Source organism: Periplaneta americana, chromosome 8 (assembly GCF_040183065.1).
Source record: "Periplaneta americana isolate PAMFEO1 chromosome 8, P.americana_PAMFEO1_priV1, whole genome shotgun sequence".
Classification (NCBI taxonomy): Eukaryota; Metazoa; Arthropoda; class Insecta; order Blattodea; family Blattidae; genus Periplaneta; species Periplaneta americana.
This window is the reverse complement of record NC_091124.1, coordinates 85,509,045-85,530,585: the sequence shown is the minus strand read 5'-3', so window position 1 is coordinate 85,530,585 and position 21,541 is coordinate 85,509,045. Positions and strand designations below refer to the sequence as shown.

General features: G+C 34.6%; 1 protein-coding gene and 1 long non-coding RNA gene across 2 annotated transcripts in view; one reads left to right on the top strand and one right to left on the bottom strand.

Moving 5' to 3' along the window:
- Positions 1-14,468, bottom strand: part of LOC138704841 (uncharacterized) — a 191,000-nt gene extending 176,532 nt beyond the window's left edge. Inside the window, exon 1 of the mRNA XM_069833155.1 lies at positions 13,980-14,468. The gene's annotated coding sequence lies outside the window, so the exon portion shown is untranslated. The remainder of the gene's footprint in view (positions 1-13,979) is intronic.
- LOC138704843 (uncharacterized) overlaps positions 1-17,741 on the top strand; it is a 31,776-nt gene extending 14,035 nt beyond the window's left edge. Inside the window, exon 2 of the long non-coding RNA XR_011333447.1 lies at positions 17,555-17,741. This is a non-coding gene — a long non-coding RNA (uncharacterized lncRNA). The remainder of the gene's footprint in view (positions 1-17,554) is intronic.
- Positions 17,742-21,541: the final 3,800 nt, after the last annotated feature.

Sequence of the window (21,541 nt, the reverse complement as noted above, 5' to 3'; positions counted from 1 at the left end):
ACAGAAAATCTTGTTAAAAGTTATTGATGAAATCTCTCTCATATAGTTTCTTAGTCCTGCTACCATAGAATTTATCATTCTTTCTTTGTGTGATCTTCTTATGGATAATGCCACTACATTTTTGTGAAACAGTGTCACCTCAAACATTATTCAAGCAGCTCCCTCTATTTATGATATAAACATGAAATCTTCATGAAAGGAAATTTAAAAATAGAAAAATAATGAAACATCGATACAAAATTTAATACTGAGCTCTCAGCAAACTGCAACCACAAATATTTTACATGACGAGCCGCCACTGCATGTTTGTGAAATAGTGTCACGTCAAACATTATTCTCTGCTTATTATATAAATGTAAAATGTTCATAAAATAAAAGTTAGAAATAAAAGAAATCTTGAAAGATCGACATCAAACTTGAATACTGATCTATCAGGAAACTGCAACCACCAAATTATATATCACAAGCCGCCAATTCATATTGAGTGAAATATTGTCACCCTGAACATTATTCCGGCCAACTTTCTCTGTTTATTATATAAATGTGGGATATTCGAATTATAGCTAAATGCAATGTCAAATGTTAACGAATGAATCAGTAGGCCTAGACCTGCTGCACAGTAGCACAGGAGTTAGCTCAGTTGATAGTATGGCTAATTACGGAGTGAAAGGTTGTGACTTCCTTTTCAAGCTAAGGGTGCGTAAGAAAACGATTCGTTCTCAGAGTCACTGGTGCATATAACGCAGTTGAAAAGGACACAATTACGCGTAGCCTATATATATATATATATATATATATATATATATATATATATATATATATCTGTCAATTGCTTAAAAAATTATCTTGTCTTTCAATTCGTCGTATGAAGAATTTAAGGAATTAATTTTTGCACTTTATAGAAGAGAAGAAAAAAATTTACACTCATCATGATCTTGTCATAATCATTATCATTATAATTTATAAAAATTAGTTATTTGATGCCTATTATAGTCTCACGAAACTATCAGAATTACAAATGATTATCATTTTTCCTTTGGCCTTCCCTAAACTTTTTATGACATTAGCCTATTAATGATCATCAGCAGTTCTTTCAACTCGTAGTTTTCATTTTTTCCTTCTATTGATTTAAAATTGTTTCAAATCTTAACGGATATTTTCATTTCTTTACCTGTGTACAAATATATCCATATTCAAATGCCATTCATTCACTAATTTATAGTTGGAAAAAATATACAGAACACAGTAACTTATTTAATGCCTTATAAATAGTCTAAGATTTTTTTCTCATGATACGAAGCAATATAGTAGTGGATACATTTTGTTCATACTTAGTATTCGCAAATCAATTTAACCGGATATGATTGCTCTTGAAATAAAACATTATTTTATTAAGATGAATGAACCTTTATTTTAAAAAATATCAAATTATTCTGATCACTTGGTGAGGATTTTCCCATCAGCAAGGCGAATCCTCGGCCTCTTCTAGCCAAATACCATCTCGCTATCACTAATTCCATCAACGCTAAATAATCTAGTAGATGATACAGTGTTATTAAATAACCAAATAAAAAAATGTAATTTGTAAGATTCAGAAAGAGTCAGATCTAAGTAACCGGTACACTTGCCGTCTCTTAGTACGTACTACTACAGTCTGACAAGAACATCGCCAGCTCTCGCGAATAACGTTCTTGCCTTCTCACTCTTCTCACTGCACAACAGTTGGTCAGATGTGAAGATAACTCGTGGCCTGTCTCCGAAAAAATTCTAAATGGTATTTCAAAACATAACAGTATTTTTCTTCACAGCCTACTTCATATAACAAGAAAGGAAAACGTGTGCGATGCTTAAGTTATTTGACTACACTGTACTTAATTCATTTAATGCATACATTTGTATTGAATTATAATTTCAAGAAATGAAATTACAAACAAGAACATTAATGAAATAACAACTAAGCCAACTCGGTTGTGACATTAGGTACAATTTACCCGTAACGAGCAAGAATGTATTGCCTTCACCCATGATTATTTTTATTGTAAGGATGTAGTGCAGGAATTGAAGAAATCAGACTTGCAAAAGCGAGTGCGTTATTGTGAAAACATGCTGTCGAAGTGAGTACTGCATGTGTGCGATGTTACGAGGAATAATCAACAGTAATCGCACTAGAGGTTTTGATTTATCTAGAGAAAATCAAAACTCAAGAAGGATTTAATTGACTATTACACGATTAAAAGAAAATATATAAAGATTAGAAGAAATAAAGTACTCTAATCAATAAAATATTGACTTACTAAAATTCTATTTCACTAATGTTAGCTTCACCAAAACGTTTGAACAGAACTGCCATTTTCAGTTGACTATCTATGCGGTAAACAAATGACGATCGAAAAGCATGTTTTATAGTATCATGAAGAATTTGCAGTTTGAAATGTTGGTAAACAAAGGAACAAATGTTAGGGAGGTGATAAAAACAAAAAAAAATAAAATACTTTAATATAATAAAATAGATATTAATTGACTTGCTAAAATTCTATTTAACTAATATTAGCTTCACCAAAACGCTTGAACGGAGCCGCCATTTTCAATTGACTTCTATGCGGGAAACAAACGACGATCGCAAAACACGTTTTGCAGTACCGTAAAGAATTTGCATTTTGAAATGTTGTCAAACAAAAAATAAAAAAAAAAAAAACAAATGCTATGGAAGTGATCAAAACATAGAGTTAGTATAATATTATACTAACTCTGTGGATAAAAACAAACAAATGCTAGGGAAGTGATAAAATTAAACAAATGCTAGGGAAGTGATAAAATTGTGGCGATAAGCAGTCATGATTGGTTTAAACATGTCCTTTCGTACCGTTTTATTGGTCAAAAGTAGTATGACGTACGGTAGTAAAAGTGTAATAGTCACTATAATATTATATGTTCTATAATAATAACCAATATCAATATCAACAATAAACGACAATCGTGCCAAGGGTACCAATATATCATAAATTCTCCCAAAACCACAGAGTTAATAATATTCAGTTTCAAGTTTATACAACCTTCCAATTATAACTCACTGAAATGGCGAAGGTTGTATGGATCACACATGGTATATTCAATACCATTTTCCTATTTATTTAAATGCTTATAACTTTCAAGATCGTTTAAGATTTTTCAGGAGGCTGTAACTCAGTCAATTTTTTAAATTATAACATTTATTTATATGAACTTTTTCATCGCAATTTTATCAGAAATCAGATCCTGACCTAGAGTTTCGAAATATTTTCGTTAATCATCCTGTATATAACCTACGTGGAAAAGGATAAATAAGCCATGTGGGGGATTTGCAATACATTTGAAAAAAATTATGTTATTCAGTTACGCTTTGACATGGACGCGAAACAGACATATGGTGCACAATACATGCGTAAATATAATATAACAAGTTTGGCATTACTCACACACAGATGGATAAATAATAATAATAGTAATAATAGTAATAATAATAATAATAATAATAATAATAATAATAATAATAATAACTTAATAATAATTACGGGATATTCGCATGTGTTCATATACAGTACGTTACACCAGTAAATTCTTAATTGTCTCTGGCTCAAAAATAGTTTTTATTTGACTTTTAATATTATATTCTGTTTTAATATATTATTATTATTTATTATATATTAGTCTATTAATGTATTTTAATAATAATATTAACTTATATATTAATGTATTTTAATAATAATAATAATAATAATAATAATAATAATAATAATAATAATAATAATAATGAAGTACTCTAATACAATAAAATAGATATTGACTTACTAAAATTCTATTTCACTAATGTTACTTTCACCAAAATGTTTGAACGGAGCCGCTATTTTCAGTCGATTATCTATGCGGGAAACAAATTACGATCGCAAAGTATGTTTTATAGTATCGTAAAGAATTTGCAGTTTGAAATGTTGGCAAAAAAAAAACAAATGCTAGAGAGTGATAAAAACAAACAAATGCTAGGGAAGCGATAAAATTAAACAAATGCTAGGGAAGCGATAAAATTGTGCGATAAGCAGCCATGATTGGTTGAAAGACGTCCTTTCGTACCTTTTCATTGGTCAAAAATGGTATGACGTAGTAAAAGTGTAATAGGCAATGAAAAATCCCAAGTATGACGTAGACTCGAACCCGTGGAGCCTGCGTAACGGTTTTCTATTTATTTCACAATAATGTTTGTCAATTTTTTTTTACAATTAAATTCGTTTGTATTATTCTATAAAAGAGGGATTCTTAATGTAACAGCAATTAATGACTTATTACACACTTCTCACATACCGACAAAAGGGATGAAATCTGACTGAGTGGTGATATAGAACAATATTAAATGTTCCTGTGACAATAAGTTTAGTGACTTTCCATTGATGTCTGAAACTCATGAGTTTTTTTTTTAGTTGGTTATTTAACGTCGCTTTATCAACTACTAGGTCAACGTCGATGAAATTGGTTGTAGCTAGTGATACGGTATTTGGCGCTATGAGACGTAGGATTTGCTATAGATCATCTGACATTCACCTTACAGTTCTCAACTGTAAAACCCACCAGGAAATTAGCCCAAGCAGGAATATAACCCACGCCCTAGCGCAGGTGCGGAATTCACGAGTTAAAACTCGATCGAGGATGACTGCTTTCTGAAAGTGATATCAAGTTTTCCTTCGAAAGGGAAGTAAAGCACGTAGATTTAGGACACGTGAAAGAACCATGCCCTTGAATGAGAGAACTCCAGGCAAACGTTGCAAGTAATTTTTCAGCCAGATAAAAAATTTGGGGCAACTCAATGGGCATAACTTGCAAAAGTACTGAAGTACTGACGATAAATTGGTGAAGCTATTTCGGAGATAATTACTACGTTCTCATGGAGTATCCCCCCGATCCCTGTTTTCTTGCAATTTTCGATACGTATTGAAAACGATTTGAAAACAGAAGTTGAAGTTTCGAAAGTAGATATATTAGTTCGGCATGTTAACTTTTCGGATACCCTGTAGGCCTTTGCTATAAACAAAGTTCAATTTTCTTAATGAGGCGCATAAAAACTTAATATTCTGGCCGCTAATGGTAATAATGGCTTCTAGGAAAACATAAAATATTATGAATTATAACACGACTTTTCAACTTATATAATTAAGCTCGCTCTTGGTAAAACAAATGACACATCAAACAAATGACGATCGTTCACGCGTTTAGCGTATTGAAATCGTTTTGAATACGATAGGCCTACGCGTTTTCATGGAATTGAAACCGATCCTACTTTTTAGGTGTATCCACCTTGAGATCCAAATCATTTTGAATCTCCGTTTTAATGAAAGTTTCAATACGGTAAACATATTCAAATCGATTTAAATATTCCGTGAAAACAATGTACGAGTAATAAAATGTACCTACTGACCAGACCACTTGAGCTAAGTATCACTTTGTTCCCCAGCAATAAATAATTCGCCGGTCAATTTTTACCGTTATTATCTCGCACCTTGTGGTAACAGAGTCTCAATTGATGGCGACAGCACGTTTATTTCGATTTAGTAGTCCCTAAAGTCTGAAAAAAGGCAGAGACAATCAACTCCTAGTGCCGGTATTAAGAAATGCATGCGCAAAATTAATCTTTTTCATGCAATAAAATCTATATTTAATGAGTTGGAGGGGGCAAAAGAACTGGCCACTCTACCCCATTATCTCCTGGCCTAGTTGTCTCATAAGTGGTGTCTTATTGGTGTCAATTGTAAATATGTACACGTAGGCTACGCATTCTTTAACAATAGTACGTACGGCAAACGATCTACAATCTTCTAATAACCTAAACGTAGGCTATGTTTTTCGAAATTGCCAATAGTCTATCCTCGTACTAACCTTTAAGGAATTTTACACAATGTAAATCTGGTATATTGATTTTGAATATCCAATACAATTTTTTATTCTTCATCTTCCCAACCATTGCGCTCGGAGAGTCTGTGGCTGAAGTGCTAGCGTACTAGTCTTCCATCTCGACGACCCGGGTTCGATCCCCGGCAAAGTCGTGATGGAATTTGTGGTGGACAAAGCAAATGTTGTAGAAGATTTTTTCTCGAGGTACTCCCGTTTTTCTCTATCATACTACCAACACTCTTCACTACATCTACATTCCCCCTCCTTCATCATCATAATCTCCGTTTCTTCCCCTATTTCTGGGTTGCGATGGATGAAGAGTCTGCTGCGGGCCGCCACCGAACTTGGACTCCTTGGTAAGTGGTCATTAGTTGCTGGTGGTAGTGCTATGTACTGTACCGTGGGCTCTTCCCTGGGCTCATGATATCTCGTGAGACCGAGGTTGGGGAACCGCGGTGATGCCTATGTGGAAAGGTAATGGAATTCTACAGGCTGTAGGGAAGTTCGAAGGAAGCCAATAGGGGGATCTGTAGAGCGTCTTAGGGCATGAACATCATTCTATCTCGGATGGCACCAATAGGACCACCGAAGCGGCCTATATGTGAGGACAATTGCAGTCCCTGCTCCTCCCTTTAAGGGGTACTAGTATAGCATAACCATTTCTCTGAATTGTCTGCTGCTCCAAATGAACAAGTCACCTCTTTTTCGTTCGCTCGACGTCTGTGACCTTTTCAATATGAGGAATTTTGAAAACGTATGGGCTATTTTTATGAAAATCTCCGGATTTATTTTCCTATTTTGCATTATCACAATACTTTCCCTTCATAGTCTGTATAACAAGAAAGTGAAATCATGAAACTGCATTCTGGCAGCTGCTTTTATTAATTGCACTGAGAGATGATTAGGGTGACAATCTTTCACTCATTGTGTTCTTTTAGCAAGCAAAGCAGAACTTTGCATACTTATCTCGATAATTTCTCCCCGAAAATGTAAAAAGGAACTTACAAGATATAGCGATTCTGGATCGAGTGTGCTTTAACTGATACAACTATCTGTTATCTAAGTCAGGATATAAATAAGTCATGGTTAGTTGAGATGTTAGAAACTGTTTGCTACTTTTATGTGTACGTATGATGTTGCTCGTGTTGTCAGTTGTGGTTATGTTAACAAAGGGCTAATGGGGGCTCCCTGGAGAACGTTATTTGTCTGATTTTACCCTTTTGAATGTGGTGGCATATTTGTTTATTTCTATTCGATTGTGAGCCAGGATATTTTCTATGATTTGGTCGTCTTCAGTCAATCTTCTAAGTTTTTAATTATGGTTTCCCTATTCATCATGCCGAAGGCTTTGGTGTAATCGAAAAGTACAGCTTTGTGTTTCTCTGCCTGCCTTCATAATATCTCTTCTATTTCTTCTTGGACCTATTTTATTGCTTGTAGAGGGCTTCTCCTCTTTCGGAAACCGAACTAGTTTTTCTACTTCATCTGTAGGCCAGAGTCGCTTCGTAAATTATATTGAACACATTGTTTTCAAACGTAATGCCTCGTGTGAGTTCGAGTTATCTGTGCTTCTTTTTTCTTTATGTACACTACATAATTTATGTCCTCCAAGTTTGCTGGAGCTTGGTGTTGTTTAGATATTTGTTGAACAGATTTGTTCAAAAAGAGAGTAGAAGAATGGATGTGTTCCGTGAATATCCCTAGCCCTGCTGCTTTTCCTTTCTATTGGTTTCAATAATGATTTCTCTTGCTCGCACTGCTTGTTTAGTGCAACAAACGGGTTCTTCTTTTAGTTTTCTGACTTCTTCTTCCATGTGATCGGAACTCTTTGTTTCCACAAATTGTTTATACTCTTGTCTCCTTTTGTGTATCTTTCACGTCTTCCAGCGACTGTGTTGTCTTTAGTTTGTTAAGAGCAAATAGCGTATCTTTTTATATGGTAGCTCTGGCTGTTGAACCATCTTTGAGTGTGTGTATTAGGATGGAGTGAACATTTTTTTTATTATATCAAAAAGCTTGGGCGTGCAAAATTTGATGCATTATAGGAGTATTTACCTGCTAAATTTATTTCTTAATGGAATCATATCTTCAGGTGCCACAAGAGCCCCAAAGATTATATCACCCATTATGTTGTTGTCTAGTGCCTTGCATTTGGCAATGAAGCCATTAGCAGAATATCACCCATTATTGATATTTTAATTTTTTACATTCATTATAATTTCAAATTTCATGATCTTGGGTTTTAATAATGTTACTAGAAGTGCAAATAGTACGAAAAAAATTATATCTTCTCTGAAACTCAACTTCAAAAGCTAGAAGAACACTCAAATTCTGAATTTTTATAGAAATGTTAAAAAAAAATCACAAATATGGCTACAAATTTCTATTGGTTAAATGGTTATAGCTGAAACAATATGAACTCGTTTTTTAAAAGAAAAGCTATTTATTTAAATTAAAACTAATTTATGAACATAAAAAACAAGTATGCTCACGTCAGAGATCAAGTCATTACAGCTCTTAAATGTAGTTTGTGAGCATAAGTGAATAACAAATAAACTGTAAAGAACTATTAACTCTAATTATAGCTTTCTATAAAATTGAGCACCAGGTCTTTCCTGAGGGTAAAAGGCGGTCGGAGCATGGTGCCGACCACACCACCTCATTCTAGTGCCGAGGTCATGGAAAGCATGGGACTCTACCTCCATGCTCCTCAAGTGCCTTCATGGCGTGTGACGGGGATACCTTTACCTTTTACCTTTTTATACTAAATATGATATCTAATTTTTTTTGTTGAAATGAGGTATGACAGTCCTAGATTTCAATCTGGCCCTGATGTATTCATCCTTTTGTACTTCACAAACTGCTGAAGCAGCCTCAGTCACTAAACAACACACCGTTCTATTGTTTGTGTATGACATAAGAACTTTGGAAATGTCAGTGGCTCATTATCATTGATATGGCTCTTGATACCTTCTTGGCAGATCGACTGAGTTAAGAGTGGTTCAGTACCGATGTAGCTCTCATGACTTATCATTTCATAGTAGTCTGAAGCATTGAAGTTCAGCTTGGGTACCATAACTTTTCTTACGTTTTTGCTGGGTTGTTTGTCTCTGGTACTAAGTATACGATAAAAAGTTAGTTTCCTGATAGTTCCCTTGTATCAGTTAGCACAGCTAACAACATTTTTTCGGGGTGTGCGAAATATGAATTTATTTCGATCACAGGACCAACAACAATCTTAATATTTTCCAGTAGGTATCTGCTGAACAGTATCATTTTCCAGAGGTGCCATGGTCCATTCCAACATTCTGATTGCATTTTGATTTCAAACCACACTGGTATTATACTTTCACTACATAAGTGACCAATGTGACCAGATTTTCTGGTACTAACATACAAACGAAGTATCCTACTCGCAGTTGTCAGCCACCTTGAATGTGACATTTGACCTGGTTGAATATCAGCTAAGTCTTCAGTGCATTTGTCGGATGTAACAGTCTTGACAATACTGTAAAAATATTTCTGATCATTACTTAGCTCCTTTAAATTAATGTTTGGCAATGGATTTCCTTCAATTGCATTGTAGGCCTAAATGATAACAAGCAGAAGGCAATCATTCAAACCTTTACCATTGGGAACACTGAAAGAATTCGGTCCATGCGTTATGCCATCTAAATGAATTTAGCAGTTGTCTTAAAGGAAGCTCATTCATGTGAAGGAGACACACAAAGCAATGGAGAGGCTTCTTGTAGTGAAATTCTAGTTTTCGTATAATGCCATTATTACAACTAGTATTAACATTTGTTCCATCACATCCTACTGCGACTAACTTTTCTAGTCTGTAACCTTTTCCAGACAAGTAGTTAATGATAGCCCTAAAAATGTGAAGGGAATTTCCTGATTCAGGAGTTACATGACATAGATAGCCTAGTTCGAGTTAGGTTCGTGAACCAAAACCACATGTTCTTCTATAGTTGTTACTGGATGCCTTACACCATAACCAATTTTAATGAAAAATAATGAAAACTCCATGGTCTTTGTGGCACCTCAAAATATTAAATTTGAGATGTAATTTTTTAGGGAATGACACTATCTTTATAAACACCTTAAACACCTAAGTTTATTAAAATAAACAAAATTAAAAAAAATTAAAAAATAATGAAAGAAGGTAATGTAGTATTTTAAAATTTTAAGATCATTGCAGCACCTCAAGATAGCATACGATTTTCATAAAATTTTCAGGTTATGTTAGGTATAAAATGCAACAACTTTTGCACACCCAAGCATTTTCAATTTCTAAATAAAGTGTCAAATCATACATTTTCACTCCACTTAGTGTCTATGTATACCCTAGTAGGTATGAAAGTCTTAATAGTTCGATAGCCATGCTCATAGCTCATCTAGATATTCTTACGCTATGATGTCTCTCGCTTTGTTGGTTTCTTCGGCTCTTGCAGTTGAGATAATTCGATTTTTTCTTGAGGATCTTGATTCGTTGAGCTATAAGGCATGAAAGTAGTCTGATGATTTTATTTGTATACCGGTACCTGTTGCTACTGGGATATGTTTTCTCATGAAATCTACTCCAGATGTCGAAAGTTCTTCCTGTTCTCTAATTGTTATGACCTTTACCTTGTAGAAAACAAGATCTATAGTGTTTGAGCTGCTGAGCGCATACACCTAATAGGCTAGGCTGCTAGGTTATGGGATCTTTTCTGTTAACTCGATAGAATCCTTATTCTTCCATTTTCAATCAGTATATCTCTATTGTACTTGGTTGAGATCTCATGCTAATATTAATTTTTCTTCTTTTATTACTTGTGATTTTTCTTGTAGAATTGTCTCAATCAAGACTACTGCTTGAATATCTGGAGAAAGTACATTGGTAGTCTTTACGAAGATCATATTTTCTTCTTTTCGAATTTCTTTCATTTTTCTTACTGCAATCCTGAGGAATCATGGTACATTTCCTGTCGGTTTGACGCCTGTTGGCTTTGCTAAGGCATGAAAATCATGTTTAAAGATATCAGTAGTAAAGTTCCGTTATGATTACATTGAACTAATTCGTTGTCTCTAGTGGTACATATGTCAAAGCTTTCTTCAATCCTTCGCAGAAAGAAAGAAAAAAAGAAAGAAAGAAAGAAAGAAAGAGTCAAATAAACAAAGAAAAATAAAGACAGAAAATAAACAAACAAATGGAAGAAAGAGGGAACTAAAGAAAATAGGGAATAAAGGAAAGTGAAAGAAAAGAAAGAATATGAGGTTGGTATATTCTAAAACAAAGGAGATAATGAAAGAAAAATCAGAGAAAAGAAAAGAAAATAGAAGAAAGAAACAGAGGAAAAAGAAAAAATCAGAGAAAAGTAAAAGGAAATGGAAGAAACAGAGGAAAAAGAAAGAAACAAGCAAAGAAAGATGTAAATAAACTGAGATCAAAGAAAACTTTATAGAAGTGTCCTTATGAGAAATGCCAAATTCTTTCATTCACAGTATTTATAATAGTATTAAACAATTCAGAATCACAATTTATCTGTTATTTATTACCTATATTTTCATAAGTTGTAGTACCGGTACTCAACTGAAAATTTGCTGTTCTACTGATTTATTTCACATTTCTCTTTGCTATGATATTTTCAGAAATAAGACTGAATCATTTTGTCCATGTACAGAGTGAACAATAGGTCTAAGTATGGAATATTGCTAATAACTTCTTAAATTTTACCATAAAAAAAGTTTTTATGCAAAAGTTGTTGGAGAAAAACTATACAATATGATCCCAGTGTTCGAAAAAAGTTAGTTATTTAGGCATACAGGTATGACAGTAAACTTTATTTTTTTAATGGCATCCTATATTAAAATTTACATATTCCGAATCTCCATTAAATTTTACATGTAGAATGTGTAGAAAATTTACCAACCCACTCGTTTCATGTCTTTAACTACCTATGTATTAAACTTGTTTCGTGGAGTTCAAACTTGAGACAAATAAGTATGTAAAATCTAATTGAGTAGGCCGTAAAACTAAACAAAACACTATGATTAACCAAACTTGACAACAGATGCTTAAAATGAGAACCATTCACAGCCAAATAATATCCTAGTCTATCACGGAAACATTCCATTGTAGATATGAGATGTAACAGATCAGTCATGTAAGTGTGAGAAAGACAATATTTCATACTGGTACTTATTGCCCATACTGTATAAGTGTATACAGTATATTACAATAGGCTAAATAATAGTTACTCCAGAAGTTAATATCAGATTAGTGATCAGTATACTTAGTGAAAAAGCCTAGTACAACATACTGTAATAATTTTAAGTTTAAAAATTAATATTAATCAAAAATGTTATATGTTGGCAAACTGGATAGCAAGAAAGATTCGTTTAGAAGCCACTAGCATGTGGATATGGCGCAGAATTTACAAAATCAACTGGAGAAATAAAGAATCAAACAATGATGTTTTGAAGAGGGCAGATTAAGATAGAACATTCATGAAGAAATCAGAGCAAAAATAGAATTCATTGGTCAAACAATCAGACATAACACATTTTTAGTTGATATAGGCCCTACAAGAGAAGAGAATAGGCCTACTTTGCAAGAGAGGAAGAGGAAGGCCGAGAAGAAAATACATTAGACATGCTCAGTAATTAGATTGAAGAGCAGCAACTATGAAGAATTTAAAAGAACAGCAGAGGAAAGAGAAATATGGTTGAAGCGACAAGGTGAAGCTTTAGAATTGATTGATTGATTGATTGATTGATTGATTGATTGATTGATCTTGGAATGTAGGTTTCCACGGCCAGCATCATAGGGATCGATGTTATCCTGGCTAAAGGGTTGTGATCTGTTGAGCTGTTGCTACATCGATCCCGATTGATTGATTGATTGATTGATGATTGATTGAATGTATTAATAGTATAGGCCCTAAATATTATCTAATATTGGGGTAAAGAAAATGACCGTGTCTAATTTTGATAGAAACTTAGGCCATTGGGCCGCACTAAAATAGTATGAAGAAAATGGGGAGGGGGCTCATCATCTAAAAGATTGAGAAATAATGCTATGCTAACTTATGAAATAGCATAAAGATCCAAAATCATAGGAGATGACAGTGTCCTCCATCAGCTACAGCTGACCTCGATCCTGAATCAATACCGGTAGTTAGCTACATCTGTAAGTTTTTTCTTGTATAACTTTAAATAAAGCTACAGTTTGTTGTAAGTTGTTCAAATGGATAATAAAAACATTTCTCTCTTTTATCACGATATCTAGTTTAATTTACTATCGATTTATGGGACAGGAATGAAGATCAGACGTCAGTCACTAACTCCGACGATGGCACAGATATAAACAAGAATGGCGTTCTGACTTTGAGGTCTATTATTGGTACACCACAGAGAAAAAATCCATGTGGTAAAGGCCAGCGAAAGGATCATACAGGCACCTGTAGAACTACGTGGTAAAAAACTGAAGAATCAAGAAGCCTACAAATTAAGTCAGAGAAAACCTATAAGTGAATGCATTTTCCAGTTCTTACAGCACCTCGATTCATTTTTACAAGTAAATATTGCAAGTGACTCTTATAACTGTAATAAGTTATTATTTTGCTATTCTGAATTAAGTATATACTAACTAGCTAAGTTTCTGTTTAATGGATTTATAACATTCCGAAAGTGTCCATGAAACATATGTAATTTATAAATTTATATAGGCCTAATTCGATTGTTCAAGATCATAATCACAAAAACTCAATTCAAAGTTTCAATTTTTACCAGGGTAAGCTTATGTTCTTTAGTATACAGAGATTATACGACCCAAAACTAATTTGATTTTGGTCATATTGTGTTCTGCATGTAGGTTAATTGGTTTCACACGAAATAAAACGGAAGTTCATCATAGCTAGAGTTGCCACTTTGAAGAGGTCTCAAAAGTAGGGACAATTAAATCAGACTGTATTCCATTTCACAAATTAAATTTTAAGCTAAATACTGTAAATTAAAAATAAACTTCAAATACTATATTAAACATTTCTGAAGATATTGGAATTAATTATGTTTACCTTAGTTATGAACATGATGTCTTGTACAAATCATGGGGCTGAGGCGAAGGCTGGAACTTAATAGACGTACTTCTTATCTGATGCAGCATCCTTTAGAAGTTGCTTATTGATGAAATTCGGAACAACTCATATTATAGGTACAGTAGTTTATTTTAACCAGAAGTTCACTCTCCACTTTTCACTGACAGGAATGGACAACTATTTTTAGTAAGTTAGGGGCTTGCATATTTGTTAAAAAAATGGACCCATTTTATGTCAGTTGGTAAATCTAGGTTCTTAAGAGTTTCAATAACATCTCTTAGTACAACGAATTCATTGTACAATTCATCATCATTTTACTTCTAAGCTGTAGTTGACAGCTGCATTTTCTGCACCAAAACTTAATATGAGACTCTTTCAAATCCTGTCCATCTAAAATAGATTTCAATTTCTCAAAAATACCGTCAGCTGTTTCATTCGAATCGTCATAAAAGCTAAATAATTTTTCTTTAACTCCAATAATGTCAGAAAAATATTTCATACTGACTGGAAGGCATTACATATTGCCTTTATTTGAGGTGTCTCTGTCGAAACAGAGAAAAAAGTGTCATTTTTTAAGTTATTCTCTACTAATTCTATGGAATGAGGAACCAATACATTTTGAACAAGGATCTCACATTTGTACGTTCACAGTGAAGTTTTGGACTTAACTTCGAATCTTTGAAAATGTCACTCACTAACTTAATGCCATAATCAGTATAAAGACACAGTAACTATGGTTATGCATTATTGCATGATATGCAAATGACAATTCAGCAGCTGTAACTTCACTTTCAATAGGAGAATGTTTCGCTAAAAAAACCGATTTTGTTTTAGCACTTGATGCAACAGAAAGTTTATGTTTCTCTCTCTGTAAATGTTTTCTCATCACCCCAATTCCCTCGCTTTTTATTGAAAACAAAGCAGGACACACTATACATTTTGCCATGCCTTCGTCATCACATTTCGCTAACCAACTTTTAAACTGTTTATCTTGTAACCATTCATTACGAAATGTACACATTCTTTTCACCTTTTTCTTCCATTTATCATTTTGACAGTCATAACTATCGCGATCACCGTATTCACTTCCACTGCTGCTTTCCTTTAATTTAGAGAATATTTTATTGAAACGAACCCTAAAATTTCGGAAACAATGTCTGTGTCTTGCAAAACTGTCTAAACAGCTAACATACGTCCACTGCAATTTATAATTGCCACCAACCTAGTCTTTCCTGAATTCTCACACCGCTCCCCGACAATGAAACACGAACTGCAGTGACTGATTTCTTAGAAACAGAAACACGAACCCATTGTTGTTCGCTCTTCCATTTGTAAATTTAAACAGTTATCAAGAGGACCAACTGTAGAGTTAAAAAAATTGATATTACTAATATTATTACTAAACCTTAAGGAAACTCAATAATAAAAACTCGGTTTGTAACCTAAAAACAGAAAAGTAGGGACATTTGGGTGTCCTGTCATTCGTGTCGGGACACGGGACTGTTACAAAAAAGTAGGGACGATCCCAACAAAATCGGGACAAGTGGCAACCCTAATATTATACAGTACCGTAAAGTGGGGTGACTTTGAACGCCGAGGTGACTTTGAACAGTAATTTAGCGCCTTTCTAAGTTAAATGCTGTACTCAATTGCGAAAAAACTGAACTAATTTATTGACAACTTAAACAGTTTTTTCGCAATTGGTTACAGCATTTAATTTAGAAAGGCGCTAAATTACTGTTCAAAGTCACCCCGCTTTACGGTAGCTAATGTTTCAATACAATAAATTCATATCATATACCTACTAATCCTAATCTTCAGTTGATAGGTTGGTATTAATGAACAGTCACATAAGCCCTTCTTCTAATAACCACGTATTTCATAATTCTTTGTTTAAATATAAGCCTACATTGTAGTTTTAAGAAATAGGCTACTTTAAAATACTACAAACTATATGAAAAATAAAATATCTGTTTGTACACAAATAAATAGAGATGTGTTACAAAATAATATTGCACTCATCGTAATTACACAGAGTGATTCAAAAGTCACGCAACATAGACAAACTCCGTTATTAGTGCAGATAGCGGAAAATGGAAAAAAGGGATGGTTGTTGGAAGTAAGTAGTTTTTAATCTAGTGTGCTTGAATTTTCAACGTAGACTACACATTTGAGGATGTACACTAGTACGACACACCCGCCTTGCAAAATTAGTGCATTTTTAGCTGGTTTTACCGGATTTTAGATACATAGTGTATCGGATAAATTACGAAATAATGACGATGATTAGCAGTGTTACCAATACAAGTTCAGGGAAAACCGCCAGGCAAGAATGAAATTCCGTAAATTCTTACGCTTATCAGTGTATTTTTTTTAGTTGGTTATTTAACGACGCTGTATCAACTATGAGGTTATTTAGCGTCGATGAGATTGGTGATAGCGAGATGGTATTTGGCGAGATGAGGCCGAGAATTCGCCATAGATTACATGGCATTTACCTTACGGTTGGGGAAAACCTCGGAAAAAACCTAACCAGGTAATCAGCCCAAGCGGGGATCGAACCCGCGCCCGAGCGCAACTTCAGACCGGCAGGCAAGCGCCTTAACCGACTGAACCACGCCGTGGCATCAGTGTAAAGAAATGTTTGTTTGTACTATGAGAAGTTAAATAGCATCTAAACTTTGCATGTAAACTATTCTTCTCTGTTAGATAACACGTATTTAAAATCCGGTAGAACTAGCCGAAAAGCCACTAATATGGCAGCATTGGGACTGGCAGGTGTGTCATACTAATGTACAGCCTCAACCGTGCATTCTACATTGAAACTTCAAGCACATTAGATTGAAAACTATCTATTTCTAACAACTTTCTCCTCTTTCCATTTTTCGCTATCTGCACTAGGCCATAATAACGGAGTTTGTCTATGTCGCGTGAGTTTTGAATCATCCTGTATAATAAGCCCTATGTCCACAGTCATCTTTCAGCACAAATTGAAGCTTTTCATTAATGCTGTATATATCAATATCTTATTCCGTGAAGTAGTTGGTATATATTATGTGTATGCAAGAACAAACAGAGAGTAGGTTTACGTAGCTATTGAGTTTGTGATGTAGGTCTAACAAAAAAGAAAAGGGAAGACAAAAATTAAAATATCCTAACTATGGTACATCTTTATACAGTGCGAGCGAGAAGTTTCTCCGCAGTGCTTCTGCAGCCACGGTGCAGCCGAGAATCCACTAGGCACAGAATTCAAGTGGCAGCACTAGCCGCTAAGCATATGATTGACTGGGGGTGTGAGGTTGTCAAACCGGAATGATTGGGGAAGTGTCAACTTTCTACAAGATTACGTACCAGCTGTCTACAGGATTACTATAACTAATGGAGCTGCGGAGGGACTTTTGGATCGCACTGATAATGATTCTTCAAATCGTTGACATTCTTAGCAACGATTTCACAAATTTCTGATTTAAAGTAGGCCTAATTATAATGTAGGCCTATCGGTATGTAATATGCAAGATGAAACTTATTAAAAATGCAATTTTCTCTTGTTCCAGGACAACACAATGATGAAAGATGCACTTCGGGATCACCTGGTGACTTAATATTCTCTGAATATTGAACAGATGCATTCAATTTAAGAAAACTGTACATTATACTATGTATCTTATTTCATAATAATAAACTGTTTCAGTAATAATTGTGCAGAAATACAATAGCAATTAAATAAAATTTTGCATGGTATGTCTCTGATATTTTATGTCACATTCCTTTTATGGACTGAACACATGCACTTGTACTAATAGTGCAAGGTATCGTAATAAAGACAAATCTTTGTATCAATATGTGAAATAGGTCATTTGGGTCTGATAATAAAAAAAATCATATTTTGCATAAAATAAAACAAACAGTAAACTTATCTGTATTAATGATTCAATACAAAAGTACAGAGTTACTTTATTCAAACAAAAGAAAATCAGGAACGCACCTTTCCCGTCAATTTTTTATACCTTATGACAAATGCGCAACGAGTACAGAACAGGTACAGTCACGAAGCTGAATACGCAGGGAATATGCATTCATAGGTAGTTGCTAACGACTAGCATCGCCTCATCACAGACAATGCGAAATAGTACCGGCACAGTCTGTTGTTCCTAGTACTCTCATCACCTCAAGCTTCGTGTCTATATATATTAGACTGTGGTACTAGCTTGCCTGTGGATCTGTAAAGTATGGCAGTCCTTGAATTAACAGTGCTCATAAATAGCGTGAATTATGACAGGAACGTAAGTAGTCTACTATGTTTATACCTATGAATTTGTATAGCTTATCTGTTGCCTGAATTTTTTTGTTAGACTTGACTTGGATGACTTGGTGGTCCGTTATCCGATCGGTTACCGGTATCACCACGTATCACTCTTTCTGTACACTACAAATAGGTTTACACATAAAGACTAAATATGATTCTGCATTAAAAAAAATCAACTGACTTCTGTTTAATCATCTTTTATCTAATACGTACCATATTGCCCCGAGTCTCTTACGATTTCTTTTGCATAAATCAGCCGTGTGAAAACCGTACTCGTCCGCAGCGTAGTCCTCTTCAATCGTAAAAGAAATCTACTTGATAGGACACGCGGACTGTACCAGCTGGCTCACGCCTCTTAAAATTTTATTTTTATCTATAATTTTAGTCTTAATTTCCATATTTACTGATCTTGTAGGTCTATTAACTTTTGTCGTGATTAATAATTGAACATTAATTTAATTTAATGGAGCTATAAGAATACATACCGACATTGGTATAATAAATTATGGAATTTATAATAGGCCTATGTTGCTTTTGAACCATCTTCAATGAAAGACGACGCGTTTGGGTTACAGTTTGATTACAATATAAAAAAGATTCCAGATACTGGTAGGCCTATAATATAGGGCTGTATTTTTTCTTTTTAATTTCAAAATTGAAAGAGGGAGAAGAGGAAGAGGATGACGACGGGCGATGATGATGATGATGATAATAATAATAATAATAATAATAATAATAATAATAATAATAATAATAATAATAATAATAATCGGCAGTGATAAGATAACCAAAAGATGTCGCTAAAGAATTGAACTGTAAAACTTGAAAATAGCCTTAAAAATTTAAGATTTTTCTTTTCATTTTATACCGTAACAATTCCAAAATTTAGGTCGTAGGTCTACTATCCCGATATTAACATATTTTTATTCTTATAGAACTAATGAAAATCTTGGGGTAGTGTTATATTCGTGTTCATAATAGATTCAAACCAATGCGGTACAGCTAGCGTAATAGAATTCAGGATGGTTTATACCTATTATACATTCCATATGTCTAACATTTAAAGTATGTTCTGAAGATCAATAAATTACAACCAAACCACCCTGCATCGAATACAAGAGACATACGTAGCCTATAACAGTTATGACATTTAAAGCATTTATGGGACAGAAAACACGCAACAGACATATGGGTAGCCTATATGTGCATATCAAGATTAGTTTTACTGTGCCAGAATAATACACCCTCTACTTCGTCACTTAACTAGGCAACCTAATCGTTTCTACAAGGCACAGTATTGCTTGCTTACATCAATCGCATTAGTCTTTGTTACTTATTTACTTGGTAGTGTAGTCTCCTGCCACTCAGTCATTCCCTCATCTACCCCACTCTAACCTTGTCACTTTCCCCAACTTCATGTCTCTTAGCTATCCTTTCATCTAAAACATTCTTACCTGGTTGCCGTCCTCGATGTCCTATCACTTGGCTATAGGTACCCTCCTGAAGTCCACTCTAATCTTGTCACATTCCTCTGCTATCTTCTCCTCTAATCCACTCTAACCTTGTCACAGTCCTCGGTATTCTGTGACTTAGCTATCCCTTCATATAACCCTTTCTAACCTTATTATATTCCTGGGCCTCATGTCATTTACTTATCCTATCATCTAACCCCACTTGCTCAGCTATCCCCATTCAAACATTGTCACAGTCCTCAGTGCTCTGTCACTTAGCTATCCTCTCATCTAAATCATTCTGACCTTTCCTCGGATTCATGTCACTTCGCTGTCCCCTCATCTAAACCACTCTAAAACTTTGTTACAGTCTTTGGTCTCTTGTCACTTAGCTATATCCTCATTTAACTCACTCTAACCTTGTCAGATTCTTTGGCCTCATGTCACTTAGCTCATCTAACCAATTCTAACCTTGTCAAATTCTTCGGCCTCATCACTTAGTTAATCCTCTCCTAACCTTGTCACAATCCTTGGTCTCCGGTCACTTAGCTACATCCTTATCTAACCCACTCCATCCCTGTCACATTCTTCAGCCTCATGATACTTATCTATCCCCTCATCTAACCCATTCAAACCTTGTCACAGTCCTCAGTTTCCTGTCACTTAGTTATATCCACATTTAACCCACTCTCACCTTGTCACGTTCTTAGGTCTCATGTCACTTAGCTAACCCACTTCTAACCTCGCCACATTCTTTGGTCTCCATTCACTTAGCTATATACCGGTACCCTTATTTAACCCATTCTAACATTGTCACATCCCTCTGCTTCATGCCACTTAGCTATCCCCTCATCTAACCCAGTCTAATTTTGTCACATTCCTTGCTCTGCTGTTACTTTAGCTATCCCTTCATCTAACCCACTCCAACCTTGTCACATTTCTAAGTCACTTGTCACTTGCTTAACCTTGAAATATAGTGAACCATCCATTGCTACTACATTGATGACAGCATAAAATCATTTGGAACTCACACTAACTATGCCCAATCAATTGATAAAAACAGATGACAGAGGACCATATTCCCTTGAAACTGCAGGTAAGCGAGTATAATAACAACTTAAGTCGTTATATTTATTCTAGACTTTAATCACTTTTTGGTAATTTTAAAGATATGATATTATTTTATAGGAATAAAAAAATACCGATACTTCAAGTTTAATGACTAATATGAGCTACATTAATATGTATTATTACTTACTTACTTACTGGCTTCTAAGGAACCCGGAGGTTCATTGCCGCCCTCACATAAGCCCACCATTGGTCCCTATCCTGAGTAAGATTAATCTAGTCTCTACCATCATATCCCACCTCGCTCAAATCCATTTTAATATTATCTTCCCATCTATGTCTCGGCCTCCCCAAAGGTCTTTTTCCCTCTGGCCTCCCAACTAACACTCTATATGCATTTTTGGATTCGTCCATACGTGCTACATGCCCTGCCCATCTCAAACGTCTGGATTTAATGTTCCTAATTATGTCAGGTGAGGAATACAATGCGTGCAGTTCTGTGTTGTGTAACTTTCTCCATTCTCCTGTAACTTCATCTCTCTTAGCCCCAAATATTTTCCTAAGCACCTTATTCTCAAACACACTTAACCTGTGTTCCTCTCTCAAAGTGAGAGTCCAAGTTTCACAACCATAAAGAACAACCGGTAATAGAACTGTTTTATAAATTCTAACTTTCAGATTTTTTGACAGCAGACTGGATGATAAAAGCTTCTCAA